This window comes from Orcinus orca, chromosome 7 (assembly GCF_937001465.1).
Source record: "Orcinus orca chromosome 7, mOrcOrc1.1, whole genome shotgun sequence".
NCBI lineage: Eukaryota > Metazoa > Chordata > Mammalia > Artiodactyla > Delphinidae > Orcinus > Orcinus orca.
The window spans coordinates 111,893,432-111,916,415 of NC_064565.1; the positions used below are offsets into that span (position 1 = coordinate 111,893,432).

At 47.0% G+C, this 22,984-nt stretch overlaps 1 protein-coding gene and 1 long non-coding RNA gene across 9 annotated transcripts in view; one reads left to right on the forward strand and one right to left on the reverse strand.

The window, feature by feature from the left end:
* Positions 1-1,143: 1,143 nt before the first annotated feature.
* On the reverse strand, positions 1,144-22,479 carry LOC105747985 (uncharacterized). 5 transcript variants are annotated; one of them, XR_007478516.1, is made up of 5 exons: positions 21,959-22,479; positions 11,811-12,001; positions 10,321-11,132; positions 5,588-10,162; positions 1,144-3,401 (listed from the first exon to the last, which is right to left on the reverse strand). It is a non-coding gene; the product is annotated as an uncharacterized LOC105747985 (long non-coding RNA). The 5 variants fall into 5 exon arrangements; XR_004482583.2 differs by lacking the exon at positions 1,144-3,401 and adding an exon at positions 13,049-13,164 and having other exon boundaries at positions 5,290-10,162; XR_007478517.1 differs by lacking the exon at positions 1,144-3,401 and having other exon boundaries at positions 5,290-10,162; positions 10,321-10,706; positions 10,885-11,132; positions 21,959-22,478.
* Positions 21,398-22,984, forward strand: part of CAB39 (calcium binding protein 39) — an 87,249-nt gene continuing 85,662 nt past the window's right edge. For 3 of the 4 annotated variants that reach the window (XM_033425613.2, XM_033425630.2, XM_004262607.4), the window contains exon 1: positions 21,399-21,765. The gene's annotated coding sequence lies outside the window, so the exon portion shown is untranslated. Of the gene's footprint in view, positions 21,766-22,984 lie in introns of all 4 variants that reach the window. The other variant, XM_049712529.1, reaches the window with a different exon arrangement.

Sequence of the window (22,984 nt, forward strand, 5' to 3'; positions counted from 1 at the left end):
TCATGGTTTATTTTTTAAATCAGCTCTACCAGAGATGGGTATCATTTCCTTGCTGGTCACAGCTCAGATAGGCACCTCTGTGCTCCAAGAGATCCCTTTCCTACTCCCAACTCTAATTTGCCCATGGGTCATCCCTTACCCAAAGTGGCCCAATCACTTTCTCCTGGGGATGCAGAAGTGAGTCCCGAGTCCCAGAGGTGCTGCTGCTTAGAAGCTGGCTCGTGGACCCTGCAGCTGGGAGGTGACATAGGCTGGGGTCAGTGCCACATGCAAAGGCAAAGCTTCCCAGCTGTCTTGGGGAGAGTGTAACAAGTGTGCAGAGGGGTGGGGGCCGTGAGAGAGACAGAGACAGAGACAGAGAGGTGGAGAGAGACGGAAAGACAGAGAGACAGAGAGAGGGAGAGAGAGCGGCTGGGTCTGAGGTGCTGTGTTACATGCAGCGGTGGAGGCATGCCCAGAAGGGCAGCACATGGCTCTGCCTGAGGATGCCAGACGGGCAAAGGTTCCTGGCAGAGAGGTGATGCCTAAGGTGAGCACTGAGGATGAGTAAGAATGAGAAGAGACACCTGAGGCAACATGGCGTGTACTGGAGTCTGTAATGACTAGACAGTGAGGGAGACTGAAGAAAGAGCAGGAGCTGAGACCTGCGGGTACATACCCCGAGGAACTGGGACGTGGTGGTCAGCCATGTTCATGGAGGAGCAAGAAATGCAATCCGTATGTGATAGAATACTTTTTTTTAACCCTTACAGGCAGTATCAGGGCTAAAGATATCAATATCTATCAGAGCATTGGTAACATAGAAGTGAAAGAAATTCTTAGATGGATGAGAAATGACACAGAAGAGGAGGGAAAAGAGCACCACGCTGAGCATAGAACTCCAAGGAGCAAGACTCGGGTCTTAAGATCCAGAGCCTCCATCAAAGAGTCTTGGAAGAGGGCTTCCCTGGTGGCGCAGTGGTTGAGAGTCCGCCTGCTGATGCAGGGGACGCAGGTTCGTGCCCCGGTCCGGGAAGATCCCATATGCCGCAGAGCGGCTGGGCCCGTGAGCCGTGGCCACTGAGCCTGCGCGTCCGGAGCCTGTGCTCCACAAAGGAAGAGGCCACAGAAGTGAGAGTCCCGCATACCGCAAAAAAAAAAAAAAAAAAAAAGAGTCTTGGAAGAATTGGTTGATTGACTAGGAGGAGCCAGGCGAGAGGCTGTCTTGGAAGCCAAGGAAGTGAGAAGTCTGAAAAATGAGAGTGTGGTCACCATGTCACATCAACAAAGTGACCCAGGAAGATAAGGACTGAAATGTATGCAGGGCCTTTGCACAGGCTGTGAGTTTGTCTGGAATGCTCCCCCCAACACACACACAGTGTTCTCCAAGTTAATTCCCACTCTTCCTTTGGACCCTGACCTAAATGTCACTTTCCTAAGGATGCCTTTCCCGGCCCTTTGCCTGGTCAGTTGTCTCCCTGTTTTCCCTCACAGGAACATGTGATTCTGTGAAGGCAATCACCACTAGCTACGGGGTCAAACCAAGGTCTCAGTGGACAAGCACAATAGAGGCTTATTTCCCCTAAATGTAATGTTCAATGTGGGTTGGGTAGACCCCTTTATCCTGTAGCTCCACCATCTACATGGTGCCCACGGTCATCAAAACAGAACAAAGAGAGTTGAAGGAGATGCACCCCAGCTCTTAGTCCTTCCCTGGAGGTGATACACATCATGTCCACTCATGGTCCTTGGCCAGAATTAATCACTTGGGCCCAACTGAAACTGCAAGAGCGGGGGTGTTGGGAAAAGCAGGGGAGCACACAGGATACCGGGGGAGTGCTAGCTCAGCTGCAGCTCTTCCTGAGAAACTTTTATCACACTTGTCATTCTACAGTAATTTACAAGCTTCTTTGATGACAACCGTCTCCCGCATTAGGCTGTGAACCCCAAGAGGGCAGGAACTGTGCGTGTGCTGCTGGCTTATCACTCATTTTCAGAGTACTATGTAGTGGGTGCTCACTAAATATTTATTAAATCATCCAATGAATAAACAAGTAAGTGGGAAGTGGCCTCGGCAGGTGGGAGTTCATCTCGGGAGACACAGGACATTAGTTTGGAGGGAAACAAAACTTTGAAGTCTAAGGGGTGACGTTGAGTTTGGGATCAGAGGGGCAGCACATTTTGATGGAGTAGGGCGAGAAGACCTGATAAGGAGAGGGGTGGGTAGATTTCCCCAGCAGCTTCTAGCCCCCTAAATCAGCTTTTATTAATCCACTTGGCAAGGGCCATGGCCCCTCCGCTGCTGCCTCAGGGTAAGAGATAAAGAAGCCAGTAGCTGGGGGAGAAGGGGAAGCCTGCATGGCCATCACTCCTTCCCCTCCCACCCTCCCCCTGCCAAAAATAACCTAGCGACAGCAGAATGGGCAGTCTCTATAATTAGGCACCGTGAGGAGGGGACGCAGTCTCAAAAGGACACTTGCTTTAGCTCTGTCAGTTGTCTGAAAGCAGAGGCTCTTTTATCCAGGACAGATGGCTTAGGGACTGGTTCCTGAGACACAGGCAGGCAAGGAAAAGGAAACCAGTCAGGAGAAAAAGCCTTCAAACGTCTGGAGAGGCAATGGACTCTGGCACAATCTAAAGCCAGCTCTGCCTCTGATTAGCTCTGTGGTTCTGGCCACATTACCCAGCCTCTCTGAGCTTCAGTTTTCTCTGTACAACTCCTCACCATCAAGTCTAAGATGCACTTTTTTTTTCCTTCACATTTTAACATCTCTGAAATTAGGATGCAATTTGCAATCAGTGTCAGGTTACAACACAGTTGACAAGGTGTTGTTGGGGTTTTTTTGTCCTTAATGTTACACAGAGTAGCATTTGATTTGATGAAGTGCAGCATTTCCCTTTTGCTTTAGGATCAGCAATCACACAGGTAAAGCCTCTGGCACAGGACCTGTGCAGAGTAGTTTCCAAATAATTTGCGATTTTAATACTATCCCTTCAAGATTTTAAAAAACAGTCTTAAAGTCTTTGTGAATTGTTTGATTCCTACCCTCAGACTCTGCACAACCGTCATTACGGGCCTTAGGAGGTGCTCTTGCAAGGCTTGTTGGGGGAAGTGCTCTGATGTGTAAGCAGGACTGGAATACAGACTAGAAGACGGGTGCGGGGCTGTGGGGGGGGCAGGGGTAGAAAACAGAGAGGGATTAACAGGAGGAGAAATGAAAAGTGAAGTAATAATCGATCGTCTCCTTGGAACTTTACAGTGGCAACTGATATGTGAGTGATGCCAGTTCCAAGCCTGGGAAAGGCAAATGAGCTCAGATGAAGTGATCGAGCCTCACGAATGACTCAGCAAGGAGCAAAGAAGAACATGCAGAACAAATCTTCCTGAGCCTTAGAGAACCAGAGGCTAAGCTCCGCCAGACCTGGAAGAGTTGAGAAGCCATAAGCTTTGGTTACTGTAAAGTTGGAAGTTGAAAATCTAAGACTTTTTCTTTCCTTTCTTCTTTTTAACCGTAAGAGAGAGACCGTTGTTTGGTGCAAAGCTCCCTATCAATCTTTAAAGAAATGAAGGAACACTGTTAGGTACACGGGAGTAGATCTGGAAGGAACGCCTGCATTTACCCCCGGTAGAACCCAGCTCCCTCTGCCCTCATTCACCCCACATCCAGATGATTGGTTCAATATGAATTGTATCAGTTTTATTAAAATTTTGTTAGTGTGTGAGTATCTGGGTATTTGTATTTGACTTTAAGATTTGAATGTTTAGTGTGCTTTTCGAAATGCCTTTTAGGAAAGGATTTCATTGCTTAATGGAGCAGGGTAATATTTAAAGTAAAATCAGGGTTTGATCTGCACTGATCTGGAAAAGTTCTGCAGGATGTCAAATGTTTATGGTTTTACAGGTCCCAATTATAAGAATCAGGGAAAGACATTAAAACATCAAGATAGGGGCTTCCCTGGTGGCGCAGTGGTTGGGAGTCCGCCTGCCGACGCAGGGGACACGGGTTCGTGCCCCGGTCCGGGAGGATCCCACATGCCGCGGAGCGGCTGGGCCCGTGAGCCATGGCCGCTGAGCCTGCGCGTCTGGAGCCTGTGCTCCGCAACGGGAGAGGCCACAACAGTGAGAGGCCCGCGTACCGCAAAAGAAAGCAAAAAAAAAAAAAAATCAAGATAAATAAGCTTACAGAGAAACTTGTGTAAGTAGTGAGTCAGGACATTCATTATCTTAGGAGAAGGGAATTATTAATGAATTACTTTAATGGTAGAATTGCCAACTGTTATGTTACCTTTATGGCTGAATAGAGCAAATGTGAAAATGCTCAGTTTTGTTTATAATTCAGCATACAATTGTGTAAGTGTGCCCAATTCTACTCAAGGAAAGTGTAAAGTTGTATAACAGGTTTATATTTAGAAAATATAGATTATACAAAAATGCAGAACTGAGTTTTTTATCATAAGATAGCTTGGCAAATAGCAACATGCTTAGAAATACTTTCTATGATGCAATTTGTCCTTTAATTTAATCAAGATGACTTTTCTTTAGAGATCATTTTTGTTAAAACAGTCAGTGATGGAACTTACATTTGAAACAGTGAGATAGAAATTGGGCTGTTTTAATGTAATTTTAATTTAAAACATTCCATAGTGTTAGAGCTTATTTGCTTGGTAATTTGAATGAGAGCATGTAATGATTATTGGTGAACTTGATGGGATTTTATGTTTTTAGCAGTACCTCCTCTACCCATAATCTGGCCTGTGCTCTGACGTGGTTTGCGATGTAATCACTGTAAAAGAGGCCTGGGCTACTGAACACTTGGATCAACTTAGATCTACAAAGAGATTACAAACACTTTTTGTTGTTGTTGTTGTTGTTGTTTTTTGCGGTACGCGGGCCTCTCACTGCTGTGGCCTCTCCCGTTGCAGAGCACAGGCTCCGGATGCGCAGGCTCAGCGGCCATGGCCCACAGGCCCAGCCGCTCTGCAGCACGTGGGATCCTCCCGGACCAGGGCACGAACTCGTGTCCCCTGCACCGGCAGGCGGACTCCCAACCACTGTGCCACCAGGGAAGCCCTACAAACACTTTTTTTTTTTTGCGGTACGCGGGCCTCTCACTGTTGTGGCCTTTCCCGTTGCGGAGCACAGGCTCCGGACGCGCAGGCTCAGCGGCCATGGCTCACGGGCCCAGCCGCTCCGCGGCATGTGGGATCTTCCCGCACCGGGGCACGAACCCGTGTCCCCTGCATCGGCAGGTGGACCCTCAACCACTGCGCCACCAGGGAAGCCCCCTACAAACACTTTTAATGAAGATGTTACAGTGTTGATACTTCATATATTTTGAAAATAATTTTTATCTCTTTTCATATGAAACTTGTCTACGGCATAGTCTGTCCCTATCCCTGGGCTGGTTCCACAAATGACTGGAAATTTATTTGCATGATCCTGGGAGTGGCTAGTAGAGTGTGCTGTGAATATGGAATTGGTATGGCTGGATGCACTGGGGTTTGCAGAAGCCACACCGAGACTATACACACAGATCCTCAGCCTGGAAGAAATCAAGTTTCAGTTTGATGAATTTGCTCTGGGCCATCTCCAGGACACTTTACGTACCTTATGTACCGTTCCTCAGACGCTGTGGCAATACAAATAACATCTTCTGTATCGATCCTAAAATAGCTGGAGATATTGCAGTTCCTTCTTGGAGGCCCTGATGGCAAGTGGAGGCCGGGTGCCAAGTCCATCAGCTGCATCTAGCTGCACCAATCTGGACATGTGCCATGGCGCGTTGTCACTCAGACCATGCCTGGACTGGAGAGAGTCTTCTTCATTCTAGGTCTGAACAATCCTTTCTGGAATCAGTGGGACTAAACCACAGTAGCCGGCAACTTCCCTGAGCTCTCTTCCACCGTCACAGAATCTTGGGAAGGCCAGATTCCAGCCCAGGCTGATGCTTGAGTGAGGGCTTGGTGTCTCCATTCTAGTCCCTGGAAGGCTTTGACCCCTGGATCCTTCTTCTGGCAGAGGTCATTGGTCACCCTTCAGTATGAGGTCGGGTATGCCTGTATTGAGGCTTGTCCTACCTGCCAAACTCAACCCATTTTGGAGAGGTAGGGAAAGAAATGGGTAAAAGACAACAGGTTAATACAACTGAACATCTTCTTGCCTTTCTGACCAGCCCAGCATGCACTGCCTGGGGTGGGTCAGTCAGCTTCCTGTGTAAGTGTTACAGGCCACCTCCTGCTATACCTCCCTCACATTTATACACATTCATGTTCACTCTCACATACACTCACTCACCTGTATGCACCATACACACACACACACACACACACACACACACACACACACTCCCACCAGCCAAATGGACAAACCACCCAAGGGAATCATGCACTTTCCTCAGCTTAATAGATGCTCTTTCCCAACTATCCCCTCCCAGCCCCCAAGAAAGATGTCATTTACAGAAATCAAGATCCAACTCTTCACCCTAAAATCAAGGACAGGAAGGATCTGGCTACCTTTCATAGGTAACTATGATCTTTTTCATGACAAATTACAGGGTGTCAAAGGGCCTTCTAAACTCTGGTTCACACCACTATGGACAGATAGCACAGATGAGTCCCTGTACTGGGCTTCCCCTCTGCCACCGAGAGCACACCTACAAGCTCCTCAGCTGCTGTCTGTAACCTGTATTGGACGCCCCACTGCTCCTGGTGCCACCCAACTGGAAACCGTTGGTCTCAGTCTCACTTGGATACTTGAACATAGAGCCTCGTCCAGTTCCTGCAACCAGCACTCTCCTAGGTAGGTGTCCTTCAACCAGATTATACAAGGTGCAGAGTTTGAAGAGTATATTCATCTTTTGAAGCTCAGGTCTTCCGTCCAGGACAACCTAGAAGAAACTTACAACGGGGAGTTAGCAAGTCCTTGACCACACCCAGCAAGGACTGATGTCATTGTAAAGAAGAAAAACTGGGAGCTCCAGCTAAAACAGGACAGCCCTGAATGGGGCTGGGTCCACCAAGACAGGAGACATCAGTCTGGAAGGGAAACTAGGATATAACTAGGTTGCATATTCATACAAATCCCATGTAAGTACTTTTAGTCCTCAAACCCCTGCCTCTATTTTTTCTCACCAGGCCCAGACCCTGTATGGTGGCCCTATCAAGGTGGTCACAGTAAGAGACTCACTTCCAATCATTTTCAATTCATGAAGTCAGTTTGGAGGAACCAGTCCATCCATTAAGCTGGACATTCTGAGGACAAACAGTTCAGATGTGGGCCTGTGGGCCAGCAGAGAAGGCCTTCTGGACGTGCAGGGATCAGTCCAGGTCTTCGGTGATACTCTGAGGCCTGAACCACACCAGGTGGGTTCTGAGGACTCACAGGTGTAGTCCTCCAAGGCCTCCTGGTCAGGGGCAAAGCCCTACTTGACTGATGTTCTGACCCACAGTTATTTCCTGGACCCTGTCTTTACACTACGTGTGGGCCAGTGTCCCCTCCCCCAAAATGTATATGCAAAATACTTAAGGTTGACTTGACCAGGTTTCTGCACTCAAGGGGCAAAACTCTTATACATCAGGAATAATACTTCTCTGGTTGCCATAGGTATTCAAAAACTCACTTTTGGGCTTCCCTGGTGGCACAGTGGTTGAGAGTCCACCTGCCCATGCAGGGGACACGGGTTCGTGCCCCGGTCCGGGAAGATCCCACATGCCGCAGAGCGTCTGGGCCTGTGAGCCATGGCCGCTGAGCCTGCGCGTCCGGAGTCTGTGCTCCGCAACGGGAGAGGCCACAACAGTGAAAGGCCCGCGTACCGCAAAAAAAAAAAAAAAAAAAAAACTCACATTTTCATTACCATCCTGTCAACAGACTTCCTCAGAATAAAAGGAATATTCTTTGGACCCCCAAATTAGCAAAAACTCCTCCCCAAATCACGATCTTATCTGCCCTCATCCAAGCCTATTCTAACTCAGCCCACCCATGTCCGCCTGGCTTGGAAGCCTCCCAAACATATATACGGGGCCACCATGTTGTTAGAAAACTTTTGCTCTGTTGCCAATTTTTCAAAGAATCTAGTTCTGTGAGAAACCAACTCCCAGGACACAGATAACATTAAAAGAGGTTTTAAGGCTTGGAGAGATGAACTTAACAGAATCTGACATACTGGGCCTCAAAGGCTAACGACAGCGTCTGGAAACAGCTCTCAGAGACAGGAAAACTCAGCCCTGGTCACTTAGAGTGGGCACTTAACTTTCAAAGATGGGGTTTTCAAACAGCTAGCCTAGGCAACCTCTCAGCTAAACCTTTATCATATGAGCCCAAATAACAGGAGCTGGCAGAGGCCAGCCTAACTCAAGGAAGGTGCTCCATTCTAAATAAATTATAGCTTAGCACTCCTAGAACCTCCAGCATGACCAGATACCAGCAACAGGCCAGTGTTGCATTCAGCAGCCCCTGGACAAGGTCCTGTACCATTGGGTAGGGACTTCCAGAGGACAGAGGACAGGGGAGGCTTGCTCTGCCATTATGACCCCTTCAGCATGTTCCCTGGGGAAGAGCCAGCACACAGGCCTGTACTTCTGCCAGGACAGAAACCCAGACACATCCAGATGTGAGGTTTCTGGCAGAATATACTCAGGTCCAGGCAAGGGCCGAGAAGACTCTAAAGGCTCCCTATTCCCCTTGGATGCCAGAGGCCCCTGAAAAACTGGACTCTGTAATGGTTGTGGCCTCTCGAATTGCTGGTGTTACGGAGGATGTCACCAAGACAATGCACATGATCTCCTGGACCAGAGCCCATTTCCAGCCATCACAGCCCTATTGGTCAAGGTTAGATCCTAATCCACTGACTACCTAGTGGCCTGAGTTTGTACCCCAGTTCTGGAAGCACAGTTCAAAGCCCAATGAGTGTCAATCCACCTCTCTGTCCCCTGGTTTTATTCAAATAATAAGTGAGTCAGAGCCCAGAGAGGTCCTACCATTGCTATACACAGAGATGATTTTTAGCCAGAATCCATTCTGCTTAGTATATACTTGTAGAAATAGTGTAGTTCTGGTGAATAAACATGTTTAATATGACTCCTGGCTGCATGTCATATAGTCAGCATGACCCATGCCCTCATCCTGCCTCTAATGAGCTTTCTAACTTTGTCAGGTTTTTTATGACCCAGGACACAATTTTGTACAGTAAGTACAGATTCTTAAGCTTCTTAAAATGGCTCCTCAGTCCCGGGCACTGTGCTAGGCCTGGGGACAGCACAGAGAATACCCAAGGGCCCTGAGGATTCTCACGAGCTTCCTGGCTATCATTGTCCCCTAGGACCTCGTCCCAGACATGCTTGCTTCACCAAGGAGAATCATATCTGATACATTAAAAAAAAAAAAAAAAAGAAAAGAAACACCACGGATGTCTAGATCTCTCAGGCTACAAGAGAGACAATTCCAGAATGGAGACATCATCTGGTCTCCTCGCCCTTCTCAGCATCATGCCCTTGCTGAAATCTGGAAGGCCTCTTTCTGATTCAACTTCCTGTGAAGTTGCAGAGGTGGTGAATCCTGTCACATGCTGCCAACAGAGACCCCTGAGGGTACATGTTCTGCCCAGTGGAGCCTTCCCTGCCTGCCCTCGCTCCCCTCCAGGAAGAGGAATCAGACGGGGTCAGGGTTGGCTAAAGGCCTGTACACCTTTTACTTCCTGGCCAGTCTTTCCCCTGGACTTTCCCTCTTTGGGATCTCCCCTCCTCCCAGCTTTTAGGGCTGCCTCTGGCATTTCTGACTTTCAGATTCACCCTTTGCTTCATAATGGTCAGTCCGACAGCTCCCCCGTGAGCAGCACCTGCTGCGGTCCAGCTCTGCCTCAGCCTGCGCCCTGCCCGGCACCTGTCCAGCTGATGTTAAAGACATCCCTGGGTGTGTTTACCCCCAGCTCATCTCAGAAGTATCTCACACTGATTCCTTGCTGTCCCATTCAACATAGGACGTGAGAGCTTCCTTCCGTAACTCCAACACTACCTGAGGCAACTAGGGCCATGCTGTCCTTCTCTGTTTACTCATGTCCTGAGCTGTCGAAAGGGTGGTTGTCCTCAGGAGGGCTGAACAGAGTATCAGGGCACAGTTGGTTGTTATTCCAGCCGGGCAGTCGGGGGCAACGTGCCGGCTGCCATCAAAGGGAGGTCCTCACTGGAGCTGTGACAGAAAAAATTCACCTGATAATTAAGAAGATGATTGATTCAGGTGATTGCAATAAGGAGAACATCCACTGATGAGGAACGTCTCAAAGAAAAGGAAGGGGACCAGGGGTTTTATAGAGGCAGGTAAACAAGGGAGTCATCTTGGAATCTTACAGGAGTCATGAGAAAGGATGGAGTTGAGACTTCCCTTGGAAACTCTGAGGGCAGTGTGGTCCTTTGTGGTGAGCTGGCTTGTCATTTCCAAGGCACAGAGGGGTGGGGGGATTTCTTAAGCATCACTGCTGAAGTTGCACGGAGCTCAGATAACGCTCAGTAATGTCAGCCCCGCCTCCCCGTTCCAGATGACTATCTTTTGTCACTGAACAACTCAGAGGCAAGCATAAGTCTCCCAAGGGGCAGGAAGCAGGGCCTAAGAAACAGTCTCTCCAGCGTTCTTGCTGGTGTTGTTCTTCTAAAACTGGTGGCGCATCTGTTGGGAGGTGGGGCAGAGGTCAGTTGTTTTATGGTCCTGGAGATCAGATATCTTAAAAGAGGGATGCCTAAAATAGAGACATAATAGTATAAGAATTGTATTAAGGTAAAGAGCCAGGCATTGAACCTTGAGAATTCACCAGTCCAGGGGATTCTAGAGGAAGAAAATCTTGCAGCACCACTCCTTGAGTTTCTCAAAGCTAAGATGGCCATACTCTTGGTGATGTTGTGCGTAGTCTTGGCTACCTTTCATTCACGGGCACCTGTGGTCCAAGTATTTTGTTGGACTTCCTTAGTGGTCCAGCAACAGCTTGTCCAGGGAGAATTCCAGCCTGTGCATGGTCTGCTGTGGAGCTGGGTCCTTAAAGGTTGCTGCCAGGTCACTAGGCTACAGCTTGCAGAGCTTCTTCAGATTCTGGGGGGAAAGGCCAGCAGCAAGGCAACCTGAAGTGCTGATAGGGATCCAGGTAGCCAGGTTTTAGTTCTTGGTAATGCTGAGTCAGGCAGGAGGGAGAAAAATTTGAAAAGTTAGTTTGGAAGATTGTAGTCAGATCTTGAAGAAAACTGAAAGAATTGAAAATGTGGTAAGGATCGACAATTTTGACAAGGCAACAGATCCAGTTCAACTTAAAGGAAGGTACCAAAACTGGTTTTTCCATGAGGGGTGGGGGAAGGAGGTCAGTGAAATCTCATCAGACAAGACAGAGTTTGCACAGTCATCAGCTACCTGCAATGTACAAAGAATTGCAAAAAAGAAAAAAAACTCAAAGGCAACAAACAGGGTGAGAGTCTGATAACCTGGAAGGGTGTGCTATAATTGAAACACAAATTTTCTCTTTTTTGATACCCCTCTTTTGACAAAGATAACCTCAAAGAAAGATTTTTCTTGATCACAAAATAAGGCTGGTTTCAGTAGATTTGGCCTATTTACATAGGTACCTCCAGAATGGCGATCTTCCACATAGGCCTGCTTAAGTTCGTTTGCTGGAAGTTCTAATAAGGTATCTCAGATTGGACTGTTGAAAGCCTCTTCAGGCTAGGAAGCCAAGACAAGGATTTGCCATCAAATTCACCTGCAGTACTCATAAATTTGAGCAAATTCCTCTCTTCTCAAGGTTGCCCAATTATCCTAAGGCTCAGGGGCCTGCCAGGAAGTGACCTTCCTTACTCACTTGTAAGGCTGGGAACTCGGTGAACAAGTACCAGGTCAGTTTTCCCAAGAAGGCTTTGTAACCATTGGCTCCATAAAATCAACCTTAGTTCCTTAAAAGTGTCAGGTCATTTCTGATCAAATGAACATCATTCTCAAATATGATATTCCAGGCAAAGCCTTGGGTTCATAACCAGTGCTTCCAATTTTGTCCTGTTAAAAAGGAAGACAGATTCTTATTGAACCTATGCAAATAATTATATTGCCATGAAATTAAGAATACTCACAAGACTTTCTGAATTTTGGAACCATCAAGGAGGGAGCGTAAGATATTTACACATGGTTTGTTTCTGGTTAGCAAAGCATAGTCTACTGAATTATTATGAGTTATAGATAGCTTTAGAGAAAAGAGAATGGAGTTCCTTATATACCTAGAAAACAGAACATTAAAACAACACCAACAATATTCCAAACAAAACCCACCATCACCCCCTCATTCATTCATTCGGTCCTAGGTAACTAATTCTTGTTCCCCTGGATTTTGGTTTTGTATTCTCATGAATTCATCTGTGTCTCAGCTAGAATTCTAGAAATCCTGACTCAGCCCACTGGTATGGTCTCACAGTTGTCTAAATAAGGCCACCAGAAGCCTGTACCCCAAAGTGCCTAGCACAGTCCTTTTCCACAGGACTCTGAGACAGCCCTTCTTTGTCAAAGATAAGCACTCTAGTCTATAGCTGATTGTAAGTGCTTTCAGGGAAGCATCAGAGAAACCCAAAAAACTACCTTTAGATGACAAAATAAGATGGCTGTGGTTAACCTGTTACTGACATTTTCAAAAGTGAAAGACAGGTTGGGAGTTCATAACAAGAATAATACAACTGACAAGGAAATTTGGTTGTTTCTACAGCACAGAAACCAAAATAATAAAGGCAATCCAGAAAATGTTTTAGGCAAAATATCTGTTAACATAACGAGTAACTCTATTTTCAAAGAAGAGTAGACATTATATCTAATTTATAAAAATGGAGGAACATAATCTTCAGAGGAAAAATATCTTCAGATATAACATATAGTAATCCTGACATAATATACACTAAGAATATATAAAGAATATCAAGTAAAGAGACTCTGTAAATCTGGAATTGGTCTTAAACCTCTGCATATTAATATAAGTCCATAGTAAAGGATATTAGTTTCCAGTTGAAAACTGCCACTGTAGTAGTTAAATTCAAATTAAAGAAGCTATGGCTGAGTTACCATTTTAAGAAATAGCTAAATTATGCCTGACAACACCTCCTGTGGTTGTCTACAGTTGGTCCTGTGTCCATGGGTTCTACATCTGTGGATTCCAGCAACCAAGAACAGAAAATATTCTGGAAAAAAAAAATTCCAAAAAAGTAAAACTTGAACTTGCAGCACACTGGCAACTATTCAAATAGCATTTACATTGTATTTGCATAACATTTACATTGTGTTAGGTATTATAAGTAATCTAAGGAATACGGGAGGATGTGAGTAGGTTATATGCAAATACTTTGCAGTTTTCTATAAGACTTGAGTATCCACAGATTTTGGTATCTGTGGGAGATCCTAGAACCAAATCCTTGTGGATACTGAGGGATGACTGTACTATCAGGTACAGCAGCACCAAGAAACAACAGGGCCAATGAGAGCATTGACAACGCTCTAGGAATTTTCCCCAGAGCATATAGTTCCTGAAATCCGAATTTAATTACAATTTACCAAACTGATTTATTACCCTGGGACATGCTAAGCAGCATCTCTTCTGATTTAACAACTCTTCCTATGCAACTCATCAGTAGTAACCATCAAATAAACCCAATTATTTCCTGCCTTTTCTCTTTTTACAATGAGAGAACAAATCCTTTGTGTTTTTTCCTTTGGGAAATCTTAAAGACAGTCTTGGGTGCAAAAGGTATTATTTAGGATCAGTTTGGGGTAAGACAAAATATCAAAAGTTGTCAGGATATTTGAACACCTGAATAAGGTAGGATCATGAATTCCTGAGAAATAATACTTGGTACTTACTTAAAGTGACAAGAAAGGATTTTAAAAATAAGCCTAGGAGGTAACGTGATTGTAAAGAATCTTAGCTCTTTCCTAAGTAAGAAAACTTTGTTCTCTTAAAGAATCAGGGACATAATAAAGTCAGCATAAACCATAAAAAGTTATTCTGGCAAAACACAGAATCTTTGTTACCTTGGCAAACCACACAGAAGGTACAGAATAACCTTTTACAGCTTCATATTCATTTCTGATTGCTGCTCTAACAAATTTGGGAGCTTAAAACAACACACATTTATTATCTTATAGTTCTAGAGATCGGAAGTCCAAAATCAGTCTCACTGGGTTAAAGTTAAGATGTCAGCAAAGCTGGCTCCTTCTGGAAGCTTCAGGAGAGCACCCATTTCCCTGCTTTGTCCAGCATCTACAGGCCCTTTTCATTCCTGGCTCATGGCCCCTTCCCCAATCTTCAAAGCCAGCAGTGAACTAGCTTTCAATCTCTTTCAGTGTCTGTTGTCATATCACCTTTTTCTTATTCTGACCCTCCTGCCTCCCTCCTATAAGGACCCTTGTGATTACACTGGGCCCACCAGATGTCCAGAATAATCTCCCCATCTCAAGGTCCTTAACTTAATCACCTCTGCAACGTTCCTTTCACCATGTAAGGTGACATATTCACAGGTTCCAGAGATTGGGCCATAGCCACCTTTAGGGGGCCATTAGTCAATCTACCAAACCTCTCACGAAGGGCAGACCAATAATTTTCTCATTTTAACGGAGAGAAAAACAAATTCTAGTTTTGTGTCCGTATATTTGATACTAAAACTCTTTTTAAAAAATCTTATAAATAAATCCATAAAAAAAAATCCACCAAAACTTAGCCAGCTTTGACAAATAAAATCCCCTTTTCTAGACCTTCTGTACCTTTCTATATCCATTCAGGTTGTAACCTACACGTTCCTCTTTCTCATTATGGAACAACAAGTCCGTTTACTTTAGGACAAAATTACTCTTTTTTTTTTCTTAACAAAACACATCCTGCATACCTCAACTCCCGGAAACATTCCCCTGATTTTACTGAGCCACCATCTTCCCGGACCTCCACCCTCTTCTGTCTTTGCTATTACACAGTGGGAGCCCTCGTCCTTCTCCTATGCTCCCATGAAATCTCCTCCCTCCTTAGGGACCTCCAGGCATCTGTGATTCCCTTCTCTTTCTTGTATCTTCAACTTCTTTAACTGTTCCTTCCCACAAGCACTTAAACGTACTCAAGTCTCCGCTGTCTCCCAGACCCTCTCTTGACCAGGCCTTCCTCTCCACTTCTCTGTCTTGAAAGTGCAACCTCTACTCATATTTTCCCTCTCCATAGCTCCTGTTCACACCTTAAACCCACTGCCATACGAGTGCCTCTTCACCCATCACTCCACTGGTACGGCTCTCTCCAAGGTCACCAAAATCCTCCTGTTGCCACATCCAACCAATAACTTCCAACTTTGTATCACTTGATCCTACTGTAGCACTAGCCTGCTGACTATTCTTTCTCTGGAAATGTGTCTGTGGGACATTATGCTCTCCTGGTTTTCCTCCTATCTTTTGACTTCTCCTAGATGGCATCCATCTAATGAATTAGCCCTATTATCCAACCAGTTGCCTATGTCAAAAGCCAGGTTTTCATCCTATAGTCTATATTCTCCCCTACCACCTATAGCCTTCAAATCACCAATTACTGCCTTCTAGATTTTTTTTTTTCCATGCCCCCTAGTTCAGGCCCCATTTCTCTTGCCAGAATGAAACTAGCCTCCCACTGGCCTCACTACCTCTAATCTGGCCTTCTTCCACCCACAGTGCGTGCAGGATCAGAGTGATGTTTCTAAATCTGAAGCACGGATCTGAGCTTGTCACTCCATGGCTTAAAGTTTCAGTGTTCATTCCTCCCAACCTACCCCCATCGCCTTCATGTTGAAATCCAGCCTCCTTAACACGGATGATAAGGATCTTCAAATATTAGAACTTCGTTTATCCTTCAACCTTATCTAGTGCCAATTTCCCTCCGCAGGAACAACATGGATGGACCTGGAGGGTATTCAGGTATTCTACTAAGTGAAATAAGTCAGACGGAGAAAGACAAATACTGCATGTTCTCATTTATATATGCAGAATCTAAAAAAGATGAACTCACAGAAATAGAGAGTAGAATGATGGCTGCCAGGGGCTGCAGGTGGGGGAAATGGAGAGATGTTCATACTATACCTAATGTAAATATAATATATATAATGTACATATAATATATCACATATGTAATGCTCATAGAGATGTACATATCTAATGTACAGCGTGGTGACTATAATTAGCAGAGAGTAGATCTTAAATGTTATCACCACACACATACACACAAAATCATAATTATGTGAGGGGGTGAAGATTTGAACTAACCTTATTATGGTAGTCCTTTTGCAATACATACAAGTATCTAATCACCATATTGTACACCTTAAACTTACATATGTTGTATGTCAATAATACTTCAGAAGTCGGGGAAAAAAAAGAAATAACAAATTAAAAAAATAAAATTCGCCTCCGCAAGCTCTAAGCTGTATATACTGTCTGTTCACTGTGCTTTCCTGCGTTGGGTGCTATTCACATGATTTTCTTTGAGCATTTACCCCCATTTTCAACTGGCTAAATCTTATTTATACTTCAAGTCTCACTCTTCTGTAATTGCTGTTTTTTTGTGTGCCTTTCCTGGACCACAGGCTCACTGAATGCAGGGGCCATGTATTGGCCCAATGTCTCATTCCCACGGCTTGTGCCCAGTAATTATGTGCTCTCAATATGTATTTGTTGAATAAACAAAGTTTTAATCAGATTCAGAGCAGGTTTTGTGGGTATGAGGGTGTGGGAAGGGTGAATGGGTGGAAAGAGCAGTTAAACAGGAGAGTTACAGAGTTCAGGCTTCAAAGGTGGAATCTTGGTGACTGCAGAGACCAGGACGGCGCTAACCAGGTGGTTGGTGAGTAGAGTGGAAGTGAAGGTCACTGGGGCAGAGAGTATGAGGGAACCATGACCTAACATATCAGATGAGTGGCACTTATGTTGCCCTGGAGAAGTCAGGCACAGGGTGGGGTGGGGAGGGAAGCTGTGAGTCAGGCTTCAAAGTCCTTTCACGAGTGGTGTGATTAAGGCAGGGAGGTGCCTTTTTCGATGGCCCAGCTTCAGCAGAAGACAGGAAGGGAAATGAACGTGATGGAAGCATTAACACAGGACCAATACGGACTCCAGGAGAATGATGACCCTCCTGTGTGACTCTGAGGTCTGTGGACATAGCATGGGAGACTGAGGGGCCCCTGTAGAGAGGGCTTCAAGGTGAAGAGGTCAAGGAATTTCCAAGAAAGAGGTCATGCCTCATAGACTATAAAGTATAGAGTATATTATATAATACATATATATTATATTAATAGAAAGGGCTTGGAGTCCAGTAGAAGGATTGAAAAGGTATCTCCCCAAGGGCAAATTCAAGTGCTCAGACGGTCAAGTGCTCAGATGACGCTGCTTCTTTCACTTTGGCTTCAGAATTTGTTACAAACTCCTTTTTCCAGAAACTTCTGCCATCTTGCTGCTATAATTCTCAGCTGCAGTGGACTTATCCCAGTTAAAAGATTAATCTGGAATCCTGCTCTGACCCTTAAATCAAAGGAATCCAAACCTTGCATGTGGGATTATCCACCCCCGTGCATTCTTTTATTCTGTGGGAAATTGGGTCCCTACTTGTTTTTGTGGAATGTCAGCACAATAAAGCCCACCTTTTGGGGGACTGCCGTTAAAAAGAAAACTCTTAAAAAAAAAATGCAGTGGGAGTAAACTCCTCATTGAACAAAGTTTCAAAATTAGATAAAACTTGCAGTCTGCTCACTGAAGGGGGCGAGGTGCCTCCCTTCCCTGGTAACTAGAGAGAAGCAGAGACAGCCTCAGGAACCATCTTGCTCAGGGCTTGTCATCAGTTGATTTCTCTCTGAGCCTAGACAGCTATAGTTTTTCTAATAGCTTCTAATATGTTTGAGATCAATTGTCCTTGGTTGGAATGAACTTTACTTGTAATGTGTTATTACTTTACTTATATTTCATACTTTTTATTTAGGTTTTTCATATATATATTCACTGGCAAGATTATATATATTCACTGGCAAGAGTCACTGGTTTTCTTTGTGTGTGTGTTGCATTTATTGAGGTTTTGGTATCAAGGCTATAAGCAGAATAAGAATAATCCTCCCCCATCCCACCGCCAACTTGTTAGAAATGGCGAATCACAGGCCCCACCCTCGACCAAGGGAATCAATATCTGCATTTCATCAAGATCCCCTGGTAATGCACGTGCACATTAGTTTGAGAAGCTGTCCCAGGCCTTGACATTTACCGGAAACTGCTTCTTCCATAGTCTCATGGTAAGCAACCTGGCTCTCCTCCTTTCTAGCACCTCCTCCTTTCCAGCTCACTTGGCCTACGGTGCTGATTACACCATCCTTTCACCCATCATTCCTTAGATCCTGCTGCCACTTCCACAGAGTCTCTGCCCTCCCATGGCTCCCACCTCCTCCCCCATTTCCTCATTCCTTCCTATCCAGCTCGGAGGCAACAGTCAGCAATTATTATTATTACTTCCTTGTATATGCTCTCGCCTTCCTTTCCCCTTTTTCCCTCCATGGAATTATCTAAGAAAAATAACGCCGGCTGAATCCAAGTCTCCACCATCCTGTGCTGGCACCATCCCAGCAAATTGTGGCCTCTGAAAGACAGACTATCCCGCTGACTGGCCCGTCTGTACACCTTCCCCTCTCCCCTCCAGCTTCCAACACCTCTACCTTGTCCACGCTCTAAGCTGATGACCTTGCTTGCTTCCTATTTCCCTGAGAAAAGAGAAGCCCTCAAAGGAAATGTCCACACGTTCTGCCACCTCATCCCCGGGGCTGCCTGTTCTCCGTTACTGTGAGGGAACGCTTGCCTTGCAGGTCTCCAAGGCCAGACCCGCCACTGTGCGCTGCAACCTTCTCTACTTGCTCACTCAAGGATAACTCTCCACAAAATGCTGCCCCACCCCAGTCATCATCAAATTTTCCCTCACTACTGAATCATTCCTGTCAACACGGAAGCTGGCTCTAACAGCTCCCATCCTCAAAACAAAACAAAATGAAATAAAACAAAAAATCTGTTTTGACTTCACTCTCCCTTCTGGCTGCTGCCCCATTTTTCTGCTCTCCTTTAGAACAAAGCTTCATGAAAAAATTGTCTGCACCCATGGTCTCTCATTCTAGAGCCCAATTCTCTCTACAGAGGTCTTTCTAGGTCTTATTCTTTCTAGAGACCACTCCTGTCAGGCTTTCCCACCCACTTCTGCTGAAACAGCTCTTCCCAAGGCCACTAGTTACCTCTGTGGCACTGACACCAATGACCAATCACCACTATAATCTTACTTGAACTATTAGCCACATTCAGAGCCATGGATCCATCCTCCATCCCTGATCTTCCAGCATGTGAACCTCTCCTGGGTCTCCTCCGGCCACGCTGGCTCCTCTCAGCATCCTTTGCTGGTTCCTTGTTATCTCCCTGACCTCTCAATGTTGGGGCCCAGGCTCACCCTTGGCCTTGTCTTTTATTAACCCTCTCTCCCTAAAGGATCTCCCTGAGTACTGTATTGAGATTTTACTTACTCTGAGGACTCCCCCAATTCTATCTCCAGTGCAGACCTCTTCCCCAAACCCCAGACTTCTACATCAAGCTCCCTCCTTGGGTGTCTCACAGGCAGCTCAACTTAATATGCCCCCAAATGTATTTCCAAGTTCCTCCCTTCATATCTGTTTCTGTTTAAGTCTTCCCCATTTCCCCAAATTGTATCTTCCAGTTGCTTGAGAAAACAAAAGACAAAAAAACACACACAAAAAAACTTAGAAATCAGCAAAATCAGGCTTCCCTGGTGGCGCAGTGGTTAGGAATCTGCCTGCCAATGCAGGGGACACGGGTTCAAACCCTGGTCTGGGAAGATCCCACATGCTGTGGAGCAACTAAGCCCGTGCACCACTACTACTGAGCCCACGTGCCACAACTACTGAAGCCCACGTGCCTAGAGCCTGTGCTCTGCAGCAAAAGCCACCACAATAAGAAGCCCATGCACCACAACAAAGAGTAGCCCCTGCTCGCCGCAACTACAGAAAGCCTGTGCGCAGCAATGAAGACCCAATGCAGCCAAAAATAAATAAACAAAAAAATTTTTTTAATGAATAAAATCTATCTTTAAAAAAAAAAAAGAATTCAGCAAAGTCATGTCAGCTCCCCCTTTTAAATGTGTCTAGAACACGACTACTTCTTTAGTCTTCCACTGGGCTGAGTCTGTCTTCTTGTCACTGGACTATTTCCAAAGCCTTCCAACTGGTCTGGATGAAACTCTCAGGCCCTTCAGGCTGGGCTTCACACCACAACCAGAGTAATTCTTTTGAAATGTCAGACCACATCCTTTCTCTGCTCAAAACCCTCCAAATATCTCCCGCTCTCATTCAGAGTAAAAACCAAAGTCCTCACTTTGGTCTATATGGCCTCCCTCTCTTCTTATCTCTCCTCTCTCACCTCAGGGCTCTTGCCTTGCTGGGCTCCAAGGCATCCCCACCTCAGGGCCTTGGTCCTTGCTGTTCCTTCTGCTTTTCCATACTCATAGCTCACAGCAGGCTCTTTCTTCAAGTAGCTTGCCCCCTGCAGGAGCGCTAGAAATAACAATACCCTGCACTCCCTCGCCTCTTTAGCCTGTGTGCTTTTTCTCCATAGTACTAAAAACCATCTGATATCATATATATGTTGGTTTATTTGTTGTCTCAGGAGCAGGTAATGTTTCGTTCAGTGCCCCACCACCTAGAACAGTGCTTGGCACACAACAGATACTCAAAAATAGCTGTTCAGTTACAAATTAAAAGCAAAGTAACAGAAAGAAATGAAAATATACATGTATGGCATTTTTATGTACCAGAGTCTGTTGTCAGAGCTTTGCGATGCATTATCTCGTTAAACCTCATAAGCCTATGGTACTATGCTATTATACTTCTGTGTGAGTGTATGTGAAGGAACGTAGGAACAGGGACAGGAAATAGCCCATAGAGACTAAATGGTGGAGTTGAGATTTAAATCCAGGCTTTTGAATCCTACTAATATGGGTCATTCGATCACTTTCTACACTCTCTCTCAGAGGATGCTAAAATGAGAGTTACCTGTCCCTCGAAAGTAGGAAGGAATGAGTCTGCACAAGTCAGCCCCCGGCCTTTAGCAGAAATAGAGCTTTGTTAACAGTTCAGGAAGTGGTCGCAGACAGTGGACGTAGGATTCCTTCAGTTAGAGTTCTTAGAATGACGAGACCGGGCTGAGCACCAACATCTCAGCTGCAGGTGAAAGGAGAGGAACTCCCGTTCTCTGCTTCCGCTTTTCTCTGCTCCTCCTCCCGCTGCGGCTCGGCGCGGACTCCTACGCCCCGAGTCCGCCCGGCCGCCCGAGGGCGCCCGAGGCCGAAGGGGACGTTGCGGCACCGCCCGACGTCGCGCCCTCGGCGGCTGCGCAGACGCACGTCAAAGCCGGGCTCGGGCCGGGAGCGGGGAGCGGCGCGGCCTGGGAGAGACTGAGACTCCGGGAGCCGGGCGAAGGCTGTGCGGGGCCCCGCAGCAGAGCCGCAGCCGGAGCAAGCGAGCGAGAGCAGCAGTGCGGCGGCCGCCGCGGGAGTCCCTGGGCCGCCGTCCGCTCGCGCAGCCGCCGCTGCTGCCGCGGGATCCTGTCACCGGGAGCAGGAGCGGGCGGAAGACAACGGAGGGGCCGAGCGCCCAAGCCGCGCCGCGGGGACCGAGCGAGCAGCCCGAGGCGGCGGCGGCCGAGGACGGAGACGGCGACGACGCGGAGGCGGAGAGGGAGCCGCCCGGCCCAGCCCCGTGAGTGACCCCCAGCCCGACCCTTTTCGAGGCGCGGACGCCAGCCCGGCTTCCGCCTCCCTGCCCCGGCCCGTCACCGGCTCCGGGGCTGCCTCCATTTTCTCGGGTGGCGGCGGCGGCCCCAGCCCGGGAGTCGGCGGGAGCGGCCCGGCCTGCCCTCTCCGCCCGGCCCGGGCTCCTCGCGGAGCCTTACCCTCTCGTCCTCGCCGGCGCGGCGCCCACGGGCCTGCGGCCGGGTCTCCGGAGGCCCCGTGCTCTCCTGCCAGCTTTCCGCGGTTCTGTGGCGGGGCTGGCGGCGTGGGGGCGTCTGCGGCCGGAGCCGGGAGGACAGGGGAGTGCGGGCCCGGGTAACTGTCACTCCCACTGCACAAGGGCTCCGGCCACCTCGCTTCTGGTCCCTGGTAAACTTCCTGTTATCAGGAGGCGGATAGCATCTCTGCGTTCTTCAGTTCGGGAAAATGCCTAACCGATTTCTGGTTAGGAATTGTGCGGTCGGAGCGTTCCCGAGTTCGGTTGAACCAGCCTGCGCGCTGAGTGCGTGCAGGCGCCCTGGTCGGTCCGCGCCAGAGGGATTCAAAGGGGAACCCGGGCCCGCGGTCCCCTCCCCCGAGGAGCTTACGCTGTGGTGCAGGAGATAAGGCTAGTACACAAATAACCACGATACCGGGAAGGAGATGATAAGTCCTGTGAAAGAACTACAGAATGCTAGAAAGCTACCCAGGGAAGACCGGACTGATCGATCACTTCCGCCTAGCAGAAATCTGGAAGGCTTCTTGGGCGAGGCGGTACAAAGCGGGTCTTGAAGGCCCGACGGCATTTGGGAGAGGGGAGGGTTGCAGAAGAGAACGGTATGTGGAGGAGCCGCAAAGCTAGAGGACAAAGGTAAAAAGGTATAGTCTAGAAATAGTAGATAGTGCAGTTTATTGCGTAGGGCCACAGTGGGGACTGGGGGTAGGCCAAAGAGTTGCTGGGGGGGGCAGATCGTTGAATGCTGTAGAGGAGCCGTTTGAGTGGCATTTTAAGGAAACTTAGAGCTGATTTCTCAGTGACTCATGGGCCTGGAAATGTAAGCTAGGGGATATTAAGGGCGCTCTTGTGAAAGAAAGGAGAGAAGGAGGCCCAGTAAAGAGGTGACATTCTGTGCCTTGAATATAATGCAGTTTGAGATCGATTTTGACAGCTTCCCGGATATTCAAATAAATCCACGTCCAGGCTAAGC